The sequence below is a fragment of the Rhinolophus hipposideros genome (genome assembly GCF_964194185.1).
Source record: "Rhinolophus hipposideros genome assembly, chromosome: 1".
Lineage (NCBI taxonomy): Eukaryota > Metazoa > Chordata > Mammalia > Chiroptera > Rhinolophidae > Rhinolophus > Rhinolophus hipposideros.
Window position 1 is genome coordinate 80300494 of NC_138047.1, and position 13866 is coordinate 80314359.

General features: G+C 44.4%; 1 protein-coding gene across 1 annotated transcript in view; it reads left to right on the forward strand.

The window, feature by feature from the left end:
• Window positions 1-9522: 9522 nt before the first annotated feature.
• SGMS2 (sphingomyelin synthase 2) overlaps window positions 9523-13866 on the forward strand; it is an 84969-nt gene continuing 80625 nt past the window's right edge. The window contains exon 1 of the mRNA XM_081054510.1: window positions 9523-9580. The gene's annotated coding sequence lies outside the window, so the exon portion shown is untranslated. The remainder of the gene's footprint in view (window positions 9581-13866) is intronic.

Sequence of the window (13866 nt, forward strand, 5' to 3'; positions counted from 1 at the left end):
TTATTGAGTAGCAACAGTTGCTAAATGGAGAAACCTAGAATACATACAATAAAAGTAAGATAAATTCTTTCCTTCAAATTTAATTAAAAATAAATACAAGGAATGAAACTAGACCAGAGGAAGAGAGGATAAAAGGAGGACAAGATTAATTTATGAAAACTAGATAAAGAAGGATAAGGGCAGGAGAGAATGAAGAATGCCAGGTTGAGTACATGGTGGGTGGGGAGGCAGTCATGTCAAGAAATCAAATAGAGAACAATGTATTTTAAAAGCACAGAAGAAAATAGGAAATTAAAAAAAAATTATTATATGCAATTACTTTCTTCTAAATCTTAAAGTGTTTGATATGAAATCTGAATGCAGACTAAGGAGTCATTGAAATTTAAGAGATGTTGTAAAGATATCATAAATGAGTCAATGATATGTGAGCATACTCTGAATTTTTTTCAGTAACGTTAGTACAAAAGCAAGGTGTTACTTCATATTGAAATTATGGATTGCATATATAACATACATTTTGATGCTTACTGTCTAAAACACACCTAAGATTAGAAGGGTTGAAGAAACTGAGAAGTCAAATATTTTTGTCTATTATTACTCATCTTCTATGTCTCTTTATACTATATTTATATTTAACTACTAGGAAGTCGTAAAGATGACTGATAAAGTATTACATGTTTGAGGTCATTGACTGGATAGTTTCACATAGAAAACACAACACTGCAATTATTACCTACGCTTCATTATAGAAAAGGTTTGGATCAACAGGCAGACTTTGCACTTTTCTCATTAGACATTTTAGTGGGAGCGAACAGCTGAAAAGTCGGGTCTGCATAAAGTTAGCATGTCCTCCCACAGTAGCATCCTTCTTCACATTTTAAATTAGGAAAAAATAGTCTGTTTTAATTTGCAACTCATGCCTCATCCCTTTTAAGAAGGGCCAGGTTGAGTAAGGTGATATAATTACATACAATGCCCTAATAAACTGTGTGGAGGAAGATGTGTGTGTGCACATGCTAATTGGAATAGAACCAGGGGAAACAATTGGAGAGAAAGCCATTGAAGACAGTGAGTGTGGCCTGGGAGACGAGCAGGCTGTCCAGATGTGTCCTACAGGGAGTCACTTTCCCAGTGTGGACGCCAGTCTGTGAATGCTGGTCTTTAGTTTGTTTGGTAGGCTTAAAATTCAACTGTGCCAAAATAGCAAGGTGACTGCCCTTCCAGAGACTGACTCACAAGAATTAGTCACAGAACACTCTAAACATCAGGGTATAACTATTAATTTCGTTAGTGAATTCTATTTCTCTAGACTAGATCCTGGACCAGTGACTGTCAGGGATGGAAGTTGGGAGTGGGATGCGGAGGATGACCTTCCCTATTTTGAGAAAGAGCCTCGGTCTGTCTGGGGAAGCTGTTCAAAGCTACCTCAATCCCCTCCCCTCTCCCCTCCCTCCTTCCTTTTACTCAACACCTCTTATCCAACCTTGAAATTCTGATAGCCCCTGCCAAGATGTCATGGTCCTTGATTTAAACTTACAGCTAATATTTCTTTAGGAAGTGTATAATTTGCTCAACTACATAGGAAAAAAAGCTAGAGAATCATTTCCTTAGGCTAAAATTTCCCAATTTTTTTCTCAACATAAGAATCATGTCAGGCACTTACTTTAAATGGTATCTGTAATCCCTCCCTTAAAGATTCATGTGGGCCTCACATGATGATTCTTACGAAACTGGAAAGTTTGGGCAATGTTGCTTCAGGCTGATCTATCTGGGAATCAAATTATTGTCTTCATGCAGGTGTCCTTTTTGCCACTGCTGAATTTTCCAAGGTACCTGTTCTCACTATCCTCCAGGAAACTCTCAGAACTTCATCTGCCATTCCTCGTGTGGCCCCAATACTTACCCCTTTGTGGGGGAAACAAGGGTCATACAGTAAAAACAAAGCGATGCCAGTGTTAGCTAGTCAAGTGTACACACAGAATCTTAGCGGTAAGACAAGACTTTACTTCTGGTTCAGGTACTATATTTCAACCAACTGAGTCCCCCGAGTGATGGGTGCTGGGTACTGTTCTCTGCAGCCCAATCAATCTCCTCCCGTTCCACTCCTGCTCCATCAGAGCTGTAGACTATCCTAACAGACCCATGGTTTCCTCTCTTGATGAGCAGAGTATGGCCCCCAACCTCCACCCCTACCGGAACCCTCTCTTCCCCAAGAAAAACTGCTCAGTAGTTTTTAACCAATTTTCTCCTGCTTATTCCCAGCATATTGGTTATTCATTATCAAGAATATCTAAGTGTGGCTGGTTAGGGGCAGGTTAGTGTTTTTGGATCCTGAGGGAGGAAAAAGGGTGGGGCAGGCATCCTCACAGTAGTTTGGACTCTGAATGGAACAGCTAATGTAAAATGAGACCATTTGCACTAAGATTAACCTCCTCTTGACATCTCTTGAACTTTATTATGCTAAATAAGTATGTCTCTATTCCAGCTTTGAGTTATATTAAACAAGACCACTTTCTACTATGCTGGCTTCGGGAAAGGGTCAAGTGGTCGGCTCCAAAAAAGGTAAGGGGTGGGTTTGGGAAGAAAATCTCCCCCACCCCACTCACATGCCTATTCCATCTCCATACACTTATTTCTATGATACTCTGATTTATTTCCCCTGATCTCCCTGACTTTACCCATTGCTCCCTAACCCTTCTCATGTATCCTCTGAAATCCCTACTTTATAATCACAAACTCTCCAATATGCTCAATTGTTTCTTGGACTATTCCCTATATTTGGGGGCCTTAACTGAAATCCGGGGACACACTTTCTCCACGGCCTGTATAGGGTGTCTGATTATCTTCTCACGCTCTACATATCTTTGGGTTGAAAGGTAAAGTTTGTGCCCGTTTGATTTCTAGAGATGCTTCTGGACTGAGGTTAGGCCCCGCTCCTTTGAGGCATTCACATCTTCCTTCCTCTCCTTGTTCCAATGTATTATTAATTGTTTGGGACCTGATTTACAGTCTTCTTCTCCGCCTCTCATCTGGCCATCATCTGGGTAGCTTCAGCATCCATGAGAATTACTCTTCTCATGCCCTGAACTGGAAAGTGACCTCTTTCTCTTATCCTCTTTCCTCCACCTCACTCATCCACTCCCAGCCTCGTTCCAGGCCCTGCCATTGCCTGCTACTGCTCAGATACATGGTTCCTAAATCTCACCACCTGGTCTCCTATGCTTCCAAATTCTTCCATCTGTTATCCCTGGTTCACCTCCGCAACGTCTTCAGGATCTCTAGGCCATTGATCTTGTTACTTTCCTTTTACCCATTGGTTCCCTCCTTCCTTTCTTTGCCTCTGTCCCTGACCATCTTTTGTTCCCTAGTCCATTGTTTCATTAACACTATCCCGGACTCCCTCCCTCCTTTGCCAATGTGTCCCATTCGACACCTCCATTCTCCAAACCATGCCCAAGTGGCTGAGCGCTGCTGGAGAAGGACACTGTTGGCATCACTGTGGCCCTGACTTCAATTCAGTCTTTAGAGCCATCTGTCAAATTGATGAAGTTTCTCTAGCCAGTTCATGTTCTTACTCTCCAGCATGGATACTTCAAACTGTTGCCATTCTTTCTAAAACCTTCCACCTGTTCCACTTGCTTGTTCTCACTTGATGATGTCACCTTGTAGTCAGCAGAATGGGCCCCCAAAGATGTCCACACCCTAATCCCTGGAACCTGTGAATATGTGTATGTTACATTACAAAAGGATTTTGCAGATGTAATTCAGATTATGACCTTTAATATAAAAGAGTAGTCTGGATTATCCAGATGGGCCCAATTTAATCACACAAGCCATTAAAAACAGAGAACATTCTCCCCCAGAGGCAGAGATGAGGCAGAGGAACTGAGAAAAACTCTCTGCAAGAAGGATTGAGCACACGTGAGGCTCTTGGACAGATGACTCTAGCTGCTGAGGTTGGCCCACAGCTGACAGCCAGCAGGGAAATGAAAACTTTGGTTCTGTCGCAGGAGGGAAGTAGATGCTGCTAACAGCCTGAATGAGTTCGGAAGCTTGCTAGAGCCTGCTGATCAGAGCCTAAGGAACCTTGATTTCAGCCTTGTGAAACCCAGAGTTGAGAAACCAAGCAGAGAAGTTTGTAGGACTTCTGACCTGCAGAACTGTGAGATAATACATTTGTGTTGTTTCAAACTAGCAAGTGTTTGATCCTTTGTTACAGCAGCAATAGAAAATTAACACACACCTTCCAACTCACAGAAAAATGGAAGCATCAGAAGGTATGATTTCAGCTTTCTATAAGCAATCTACAAACACAACTGCGTCACTCCCACACTTTCTATTTTCATTTTTCCCTCTCGTATTGGAGCTGTTCCTTCTCATGTTTCAGGGCATTTTTTCCATCTGTGTTCTGGATACCATCTCCTCCTGACTTCCCCTGACTTCTCCTGACACTATGTTGGTTATCCTCCCCATTGTCTCTTTCCCCATCTCCTTTCCCGGTTCCTTCCCAATGGCATTCAATCAACTGTAGAGCATTTTCATCACCCTGGTACCCTGTGCCCATTAGCAGGCACGCCTCATTTCCCACCACCCCAAAGTGTATTCTGTGAACTTATTCTGGTACTTTTTTAGCACCCCGTATAGATCAGCATCCAGGAAGCCAATGCCCTGGCCCCTGCTGAGCTCTTCCTTACCCCGCTCCACCACAGCAGAAACAAACGCCTCGGGTAACGGTCAACAAAGACCTCCATGTCATCAAATCCAGTGGACTTTTTCAGTCTTTATTTTATTTGTTTTCTCAGGAGCATTTGATGTAGATGGTGTTTCCATCTGTCATGCAGGGTGTCATGCGGGGTCTCTGGTCCCGCTCCCCACACAAGAACGCAGGATATGGTGAGGCCAAAAAGGAACACCCACGGAGCCATAGATAGGGGAGTCATACCACATATTCTTGCTGGCGGCTGGGTTGGAGAAACAGGAAACAGGAGCCACACAATCTACAACCTGCCGTTCGCTTCTCTGCAAACCGCAATCCACACTCTGCGCTTGCTAATTTAGCCATGGCAGCCAGATTAGTGGCCAATGGCCAACGGGCAACAGCTGACGGCCAGTCACAGTTGATGACCGTCCACCACCAGAGCCAGCACCCCTCTCCCCCATGTGAGGCCAAGAGCCTGGAAACTGCTCTCTGGGAATCTGTCCCCACACCACCTTTCTCAAAACGTTGTTTCCTCGACAGTACATTCTCCTGCTTTTCTTCCTCTCTCTCTAGTTATGTATTTTGAGTTTCATCCGCAGTGTTCTCCTTTATCAAACCTATAATGTTGGGCTCTCTTTTGGACCTCCCCCCTTCTCATTTTGTACTCTTTCCAGGAACTTTCATTTCTTCTTATGGCTTCCTTATCATCTACAGGCTGACTCTTCTCAAATTTATATCACCAGTTCATGCCTCTTTTCTGAGTTCCAGACTCATATTATCAGCTGCCCACTTGACATCTCCATTTATAAATCACACATCTCAAACTCATCATGTTTAAAACTCATCATCATCTTTCACACACCTGTTCTTATCTTGGCATTTCCTGTTTTGCTTGGTAAAAGGCCCCACCATTTACCCAAGTGCTGAAGTAAACAAAAAAGTACAAGTTATCTTTGGCTCTATCCCCATATCTAAGCCATCTGCAAATTGTGTCCATTTTGCTTCAACTCCGCTCTGCTTCCTACATTGCCATCACCACTCTCCTCAGACCACTGCCATCTTGTACTTGGGCTGCTGCAGAGCTGCTCATTGCTCTCCCGACACCCTCCCCATCTTGCTCCAGTCCAGAAGTAGCATGGACCATCATATTAATAAAATGTGGCACATAGTACCTTTCATTTACTTTTCTGAATACCCCAAACAGTTTAATTAGAACATTTGTATACATAGTGTGGTAATAATAACTATAAAAAAATAGCGCAAGAGAAAAATGTAAAAATATTGTACTAAACTGCTCCCTAACTAATAATTAGGCTATCAGATTTCAGCTTAAGTTCAATACACACACATACACACACACATTTTTTTTGCACATCATCGGCTACTAACATAATAATTGTGAGGAAAGAGCATGTGATATAGTGCTAAATTTAGAAAAAATCAGGATAAGAATCATATGTGTGATGTTGTTGAAATTATCTTAAACGATCGAAATCTAAGAAATGTACATCAGACACCAAGATGTCAGTAGCGGTTTTATTTTTCATTTCCAGGTACTCCATAATATGGCAATTTTACCTTATATTTTTGACAAAATTTAAGATAAACATTTTAAAAACTAAAAAGTAAGATTATTGTTACATCAGAAGAATTATATCAGTGTAGATTCAATTTAAGGAATGGTGGTCAAGAGTCTGAAATTTGGGGCCAGAAGGTCCTGATCTTATGCCTTGATGGTGCCACTTACTGAGTGTCATCTTGGGACAATGACAATCCCTTGTCTTTGGTTACCGCTTCTGTAGAAGAGGGCCTTGTGAGTACCTACCTCAGAAGGTTGCTGAAAGGATTAAATGAGATAATACAGGTAAAGCAATGTGCATAGTCCCTGGCATGCAATAAGTACTCAATAAATGGGAGGTGTTTGCGCTTCGGATCGGCCCGGCACGGGGTGAATCTATGAAACCCCAAAACCACAGGGCGAGCAGCCTTATTCTCTGGTTCTTCTGGGTGTTATTGCCTCTCCAACAAGACAGTAAGCTCCCCTATGTCGTGGACTCATTGTATTACTGCCTTCTATGTTCCAGTACTGTTTCTGTTGTTTTTAATTACAAAAGTAATGCAGGCTCATTGAAAAATAGTCCAGAAATACAAGTTTCCCTTTCACACTCTGTCCTTCTGTATTTCATTGCCAAGAAGTAATATATAATTTGGTTATGGATTTGTCTGAAGGAAGTGGCATTTGTTTCACAAAAAGTGTGTGTGTGTGTGTGTGTGTGTGTGTTTTCTCTCTGTTTATCCTTTTCATTTAACAAGGACAGTTTTCTAGGTCAGAGCCTATGGAACTAATTTTTTTTTTTTCATTGCCTACATAGAATCCCATAACATGGAGTTACTTCACTACCAGTTTGTTCTTTAAGGCTTATTCATTTGTTTATTTCACCCACTCAATATTTACATGCCCTGTACCATGATGGATCCTGGGAAAATTTTAAATAATGCTGCAATAAACAGCCTTATGCAAATTTTTTCAAAAAGCAAGCTTTCCCATTGCTGAGATATGTTTAGAAAGATACACAAGGTGATTCTTAGATAAACAATGTGGGCACAAAGTAGGGACTCAATAAACACTTGTTGGTTGAGTGAATGACTTAGATACATCCAGAGTAGGAGTTATTATGAGAGATGATAAATATTACATATATATGTGTATATATATATATATATATATATATATATATATATATATGTTTTCCTAACTTAATCAGTATGTTTTATCAGACCAAAGAAATATCTGTGAAACTTGATTTACAGTGTATACTAGTTTAGGGGGGAAAAAAATGACAAGAACACACCTGTCAGCTCTTACTCTCCTTAGGGCATTCAGCATTATTATTTTTGGAGAGTGACTAATCAGGGACTTAGTAAACTTTGGTACATTGTGAAAATAAAAAGATGCAGTTAAAAAGAAAAGCAAAAGAAATCACCTCTCTCTGAGATGGACTAGTCTATATTTTTCAAAACAGAAATTAAGATGAATAATTTGCTTTCTCATGTTGACAATGAATAGAATTGAAAAACGTCATGCAATTGAATCACAATTATACTATTACATTTACTGGAGGATATTGAAGTGGTATGATAAAATGACCTCATCATTTATTTCACAACATTTAAACTGAGACCCAGTAGTAACCACAAATTCAAAACTACCTACTAAGCCTCCCAGAGGCCATCCTATGATAGAGCTGCAGGATTCATATCATGCAACAATGCAGATGGGATGGCAGTCTTTGCTTTGATCTTTTTTGCTTCATCCATGTGCTTAGGCCCAAAAGCCCACAACATCATTTTTTAAGATTTGTAAAAAATCTTATTTACGCACATCTCCATAATATCCAAATATTTGGGTCATAAAGTAGGGAGTAGGTGGGATATTCAGTCAAACTTTCCTGTGGCCGCCCATTAGTCCCCCCGTGTTATCAATGGACAGGACACCCGAGCTTCTGATTAGGTCTGTGACTATAAAAACTGTTGGTTTGAATTTCATTTTACTTTGCATCCTAGCAAATCAATCTGTTTGCTATTGCCTTCTGGGCAAAATGCCTGGGCTTTGTAAAATTAAAAACGATCTCCTACTGAAAAGAAAAAATAGAACCAAGGAAAATAAATTTCAAGTGTTGGTGTTCGCTTCCACATTTTCCACAACAATGATGTAGAACCTTTGTTAATTTCAGGAGCATTTTCATTCAGGGGAGAGTCTCTAGAAACATCTTACAGTTGTCTCTTTTGGGACTGACCTGTGTGTTTTGTTTTGTTTTGTTTTTCTGTTACAATTGTGCTTAATTACCATAGACAAATGATTGTTTACCCACATGATGTCTGCACTAGGCACCCAGAGATGCCTTTGGATTATTTTTGTTGTTTATATGGAATCACCCATAAGCCAGTGCAAATCCTAAACTTAATTACTCTGTCCGCAGGTAGAAATCAACAGAAAACATTTCTGTCAATTAAAGTCAATAAAAGATTTGGCCAAATCCCCTCCGATTCATCCTCATTAGAATTTCTGAAGCTGCTATCCCTTACTTTGAAAACTCCCCAGCAGGTATATGAATAGCAACTCCAAGAAATGTACAGCCTTGACCATTTTAAAAAAGGCAAGACCCCTTCTAAGAACCTAACTGCTGAGCTTACCAAAGAAACCACACATAACCTTGTGCCGCCTAAACTGAGGAAAAGCTCAGTGTTCAGTTGAGCAAAGGACTCCTTCACCGTTTATTTTGGTTACGGTTTTTTTTCCTTTTTTTAAATCCTTACAGAGAAGCAAATCAATTCACAGGACAAATGACACAGTGGTTAGTCACGGAAGGGAAAGTGTTAGCCTCTTTAACTGGGAGCACCCTTCCAGCTCACACCTAGAGTTCCCACCAAGCGGACTGATGACTAATCGTGCCAGGCAACCCCGTGAGGCTGGGACGCCCACCTCTCTGACTTAGGCCCCGGCAACACCCTTTAAATAACGCGGGTGCCCCCAAGCCCACTCACATGCACGTCGGGAAGCAGTGCCTGAATAAGGCGAGGTGCGGGCGTGGGGGATCCCTTCCCAGCCCCACCTGAAAGTTGCTGCGAGTGCCACCCAAATAACTTTCCCAGATCGATCTCTGTCACTGCTCAGGGAAGTCTGCTCCGGGCGCTCGGGTTCTCGGTGCTGAGCCAATCGGCCCTTCCTGCCAAGCCCCTCCTCCCTGCACCTTTAAGGGCTGGGAAAGGGGAGGGTCGGCCGGGATTTCCTTCTTAAGAAGTCGCACCGGTTTTTCGAGCTCGGGTCTGCGCCTGGAGAGCCACGCGGTGGGACCGGGCGCCGCTGCCACCCGGCTGGCGGTGAGTCACTGTTGGGAAATGGAGTGGGCGGGCGAGGGTGTGAGAGAATGAATGATGTCAGGCCGGCGGGCGGGGAGAGCGGGCCGGGGCCGCTGTAAACACTCGGCGCCGCGCGGCGGGCGAGCGGGTGGGAGACCCCGCCCTCGGCGCGCAGGGCGCCGTCCGCCGCGGCCGATCCCCCCGGGGCTGCAGCGCCGCCGCCGGCCGCCTCGGGATCGGCGGCCGCAGGGGGGACCCGGAGAGCAGCTTCCGTCGCGGGGCCGTGGCGCGAGCGGGCGAGACCCCGAGCAAACTTTCCAGGGGCTTCGGCCGGGGGTGTGGCTGCGGCGGCGGGCAGCGTCCGCCGGCAAGTCCTTCGCCTGGAGCTGCAGCCCCGGCGGGGAGCGGGTGAGGAGCACCGGGGAGGCTGGGGAGGAGGATGGGCTGGGAAGACGCGCGTCCTGCGAAGCGCGGGAGGGGGAAGGCGGATTGCCAACCGGGACGTGGCTCTAATTCGGCCCCCACGCACCCCGCCCCAGGGCATCCTTCGTGGATTTTGCCTGGTAGAGAACGGACGTGTGGCTTAAGTCTCCTTGCTCTGAGCTTTCAGCTCATTCATTTGCAACCATTTCGGGTAACTAGGTGCTGGCGTTGAAAGGACACTTTAAACCATAATTGTCCAGAGCCACTCCAGAGGTCAGGGCTAAAGTTCAGGTGGTGGAGGAGGGACCGACTGTCTTTTTCTGTTTGAGAGGCACTTACTGATGATGTGTGAACGGTAACAGCCGAGCTCTGGGCAGCCTACGCTGAAACCTTTCAGTGTTTGGCGGTCCAGAGCTACTCCCCTTAAGGGAAGACTTGGTTTCTCCGCGCGAATAGGTGGGAGGGGACCAATTCGAGGGATGGCTAATTGTTAATAACCCGCGGCTACATGTTCAAGCAACTCAGATGTCATGTCTAGTAATCTTTTATTTATCAACCTTTGCCATTCCTCTATTTCATCTTGCCTGCTCTGATAGGACCTTGAAATCATTTTGATATGTATTGTAAATTTTCGAAGTGATCTGTTCAGTGGCTGTGGGTTGGGTTGTAGATTTTGAATTTAAACTCAACTTTTCAAATCCTTGGTTTCACTCCTAGTCCCATCTATGAACGGTGGGTTCTCAGTTGCATTAAACACGTTGATTCAGTAAAATGGGACTTATAACGACTTCAGAGGATAACAATGAGGATTAAAGCGCAAAAGACCTATCAGAATGCCTTGGCACAAAGAGGACCCCAACAAATTGTAACTATATATAAGTAATAGTGTGTTCCAGCTGGCTTACCTAATAACCAATTGATTTCCACAAATTTTCGTACTTGTATAGCTGGGCTGAGGGTTTGGCAAGTTCCTTGGAATGTGAAGTGGTATCTTCAGGAAGTTAAACATTTCAGTGTGGATACCTGAAAGATTTTTGGTTTCCACCTCATGTAGAGGGAACTGCCATTCCTTGTTTCAACAGAGTCGGAGCAGTGGCTGAAAGGGAAAACCTGGAATTTAGAGGAAAACTGGGATGTGTAGAAAACGCTCTAACTTTACCTTTAACATTTTTTTTCTTTTAAAAAAATAAGCTGTGCAAAATTCCCTTTTTATAGCTCTTTGATGATAAGTCTTAACAACAGTCATACGGTTGAAGTGTTTTTTTATGAGTTAATATTTAATTTGGTTTCTTTAGTTTCGTTTTTAAGTAAAACAGGTTGACTTATGAACGTGGAGGGAGATGCTTTGATACTTTGTGTTGCTGCCTCCTGTCCTCAGTTTCTTTTCTCCCGGAATCTCATAAAAGCCCCTGGAAAGATTTACAAGAAGCCTAAGCATTTGCTCAGGTGTTACTGAAAACATTTGTTCTTACCATATCTACAACAATCTTTAGGGTCATAGGTCACGGGAGATTTTTTTTCCTCTCCACAGCACCATTATAAAGAGGTCTTGGTCACCAGCCTCCAGAAAACCTGAGACTGTCTGGGTCGTGACTTACTCCTGTGTTTCCCGGAAAATAAGACCTAGCCGGACAATCAGCTCTAATGTGGCTTTTGGAGCAAAAATTATTTTCGGGGAAATATGGTAGATGTGTTACTGTGAACAGTTACTTAAATTCTCTGGGATTCTTGTGGGACTTCAAACAAAATATAGGGAAAAATAGAAATAATCTTACATCAATTAAAATAGGCAATGGAATATAAGAGAACTTTTTAAAGAAGTGAGACTTTGATGCACAACGTTTGTTTTCTTTCTTTTTTCAAAAAGGAACAATTACTGAGACTTCTAGAGAGTTTCAGGCTAAAGAGTAGCTTACCTACTGTTAGCCGATTTTCACATGGGGGAATTGAAGCCTATATTCTGAACTACTATCAGATATTCATAACTCTTCATTGAGTTTGTGAACCTTTAGTGAGCATGTACTACCAGTGCTAGGATGAAGGAGACTGGTACTGCCCCTGAGGCTTACAATCCTGCAGAGAGAGCCTTTGATTATGGAAAGGAAAAAAAAAAAAAAAAGAGTCCAAAAGGCGGAGAAGGGTTCGGAGTTGGGAGGAAACAAGAAAGGATTAGGCTACTTTGGACTTTCTCCCGCTGATGGTGTAGATCTACATAGTGGCATTCTAATGGGTCTTGAATCGGGGTTCTGAAATTCTTATGTGGCTGAACAATGTAAGTATGCCTTGCTTTCCTGTGGGGACAGAGCCAGGAGAGCAGTTTCCAGGCTCTCGACCTTACATGGAAAGGTGCTGGCTCGGGTAGTAGATGACCATCAGCTGTGACTAGTTGGCCATTAGCCACTAATATAACTGCTGTGGCTACGCTAGGCGGTTGGTTGGTTGGCAGAGAATCGGATGGCGGATTGCACTTCGTGTGGAGCCTGCTTCCTGTATCTCCAACCCAGCCACCAGTGAGAATATAGTGGTATGAACCCCTTATCCATGGCTCTGTTGTTCCATTCTTGTGCGGGGAGCAGGAGCTGAGTCCCTGCATGGCACATGGCACAGCAAGCAGTGATCCGGCCGGGTAGGAATGATGTTTGACTCTGGGCAGGAGAACATGTAGCCCCCACACAGTGTGTGGTGCCCGGTGGCCACTGTTCTCAGGAGTTGGACCCCCGTGGAGGGGTGGAAAGACGTGGACGGTTCCCCAACCAGCATAGGCTGGAGAAAGCGAAGGTTGTTGCGGCCATGTGGGCTGGGAGGTGCTTACTGGTGCGGCCCAGATGCGGGACTTGTGGTCCCAGAAGGAAACACTTGCTGAGTCCTCAGTGGAGGATGCAGGTGAGGTCAAGGTCATCCCTGACCCCCAGGACTTGGAGGACTTGGAGCCCTCGCTCTGCAGAAAGGGCACACATTGTGAGGCCAAGACACAGCTCTGGCAAATGACTGTGGACTATGGGGAATTGCCTTCCATCCTGATTTGATGGACCGCTTGACTGTTTGCTTGGGAACGTACCACCACGTAGTGGAACTGTCGGATGTTTGCTTCCTGTGTCTCGCCTGGCCGTCAGCGAGACTGAGGTGCAGGAAGACCCCTTGTTGGGGTACAGGCGGATGTTTACTTCCTGTGTCTCGACAGGCTGCCTTCGAAAATATGTAAACACCTTGACTGTGAGCCACTATTGTTCCAGCACCGTACCCTGAGAACCCTGGCTTTGCCCAGGAAGTCTGGCTGTGCCTGGAGGGACTGGCTGTGCCCAGAAGCACTGGTGGTACCCTGAGAAACCCTGGCTGTGCCCAGAGAGCCTGGCTGTGTCCAGGATATTGCATCCACCTCCAGGCTTCTCGCACAGGGCCCCTCGCAGAAGACGATTGACGCGTAGATTGTGAGGCGAGACTCTGTAGGGGTGGAGTGTGGAGACAGAGTCCCTGAGAGCAGTTTCCAGGCTCTCGGCCTCACATGGAAAGGTGCTGGCTCAGATGGTAAATGGCCATCAACTGTGATTGGATGGCCATCAGCTGTGGCTAGTTGGCCGTCAGCTGTAACCAGTGAGCCATTGGGCACTAATATAACTGCTGTGGCTACGCTAGCAAGCATGGATTGCAGCTAGCAAGCGGTGTTGTTGGTTGGTTGGCAGAGAAGCAGATGGCGGCAGATTGCAGATGGTGTGGCGCCTGCTTCCTGTGTCTCCAACCTAGCCACCAGAGAGAATATAATGGTATGACTCCCCTATCTATGGCTTTGTTGGTGTTCCTTTTTGCCTCACCATATCCTGCATTCTTGTGTAGGGAGCAGGAACCGAGTGCCTGCATGACATTTACCCAATAAAAATGTTATAAAC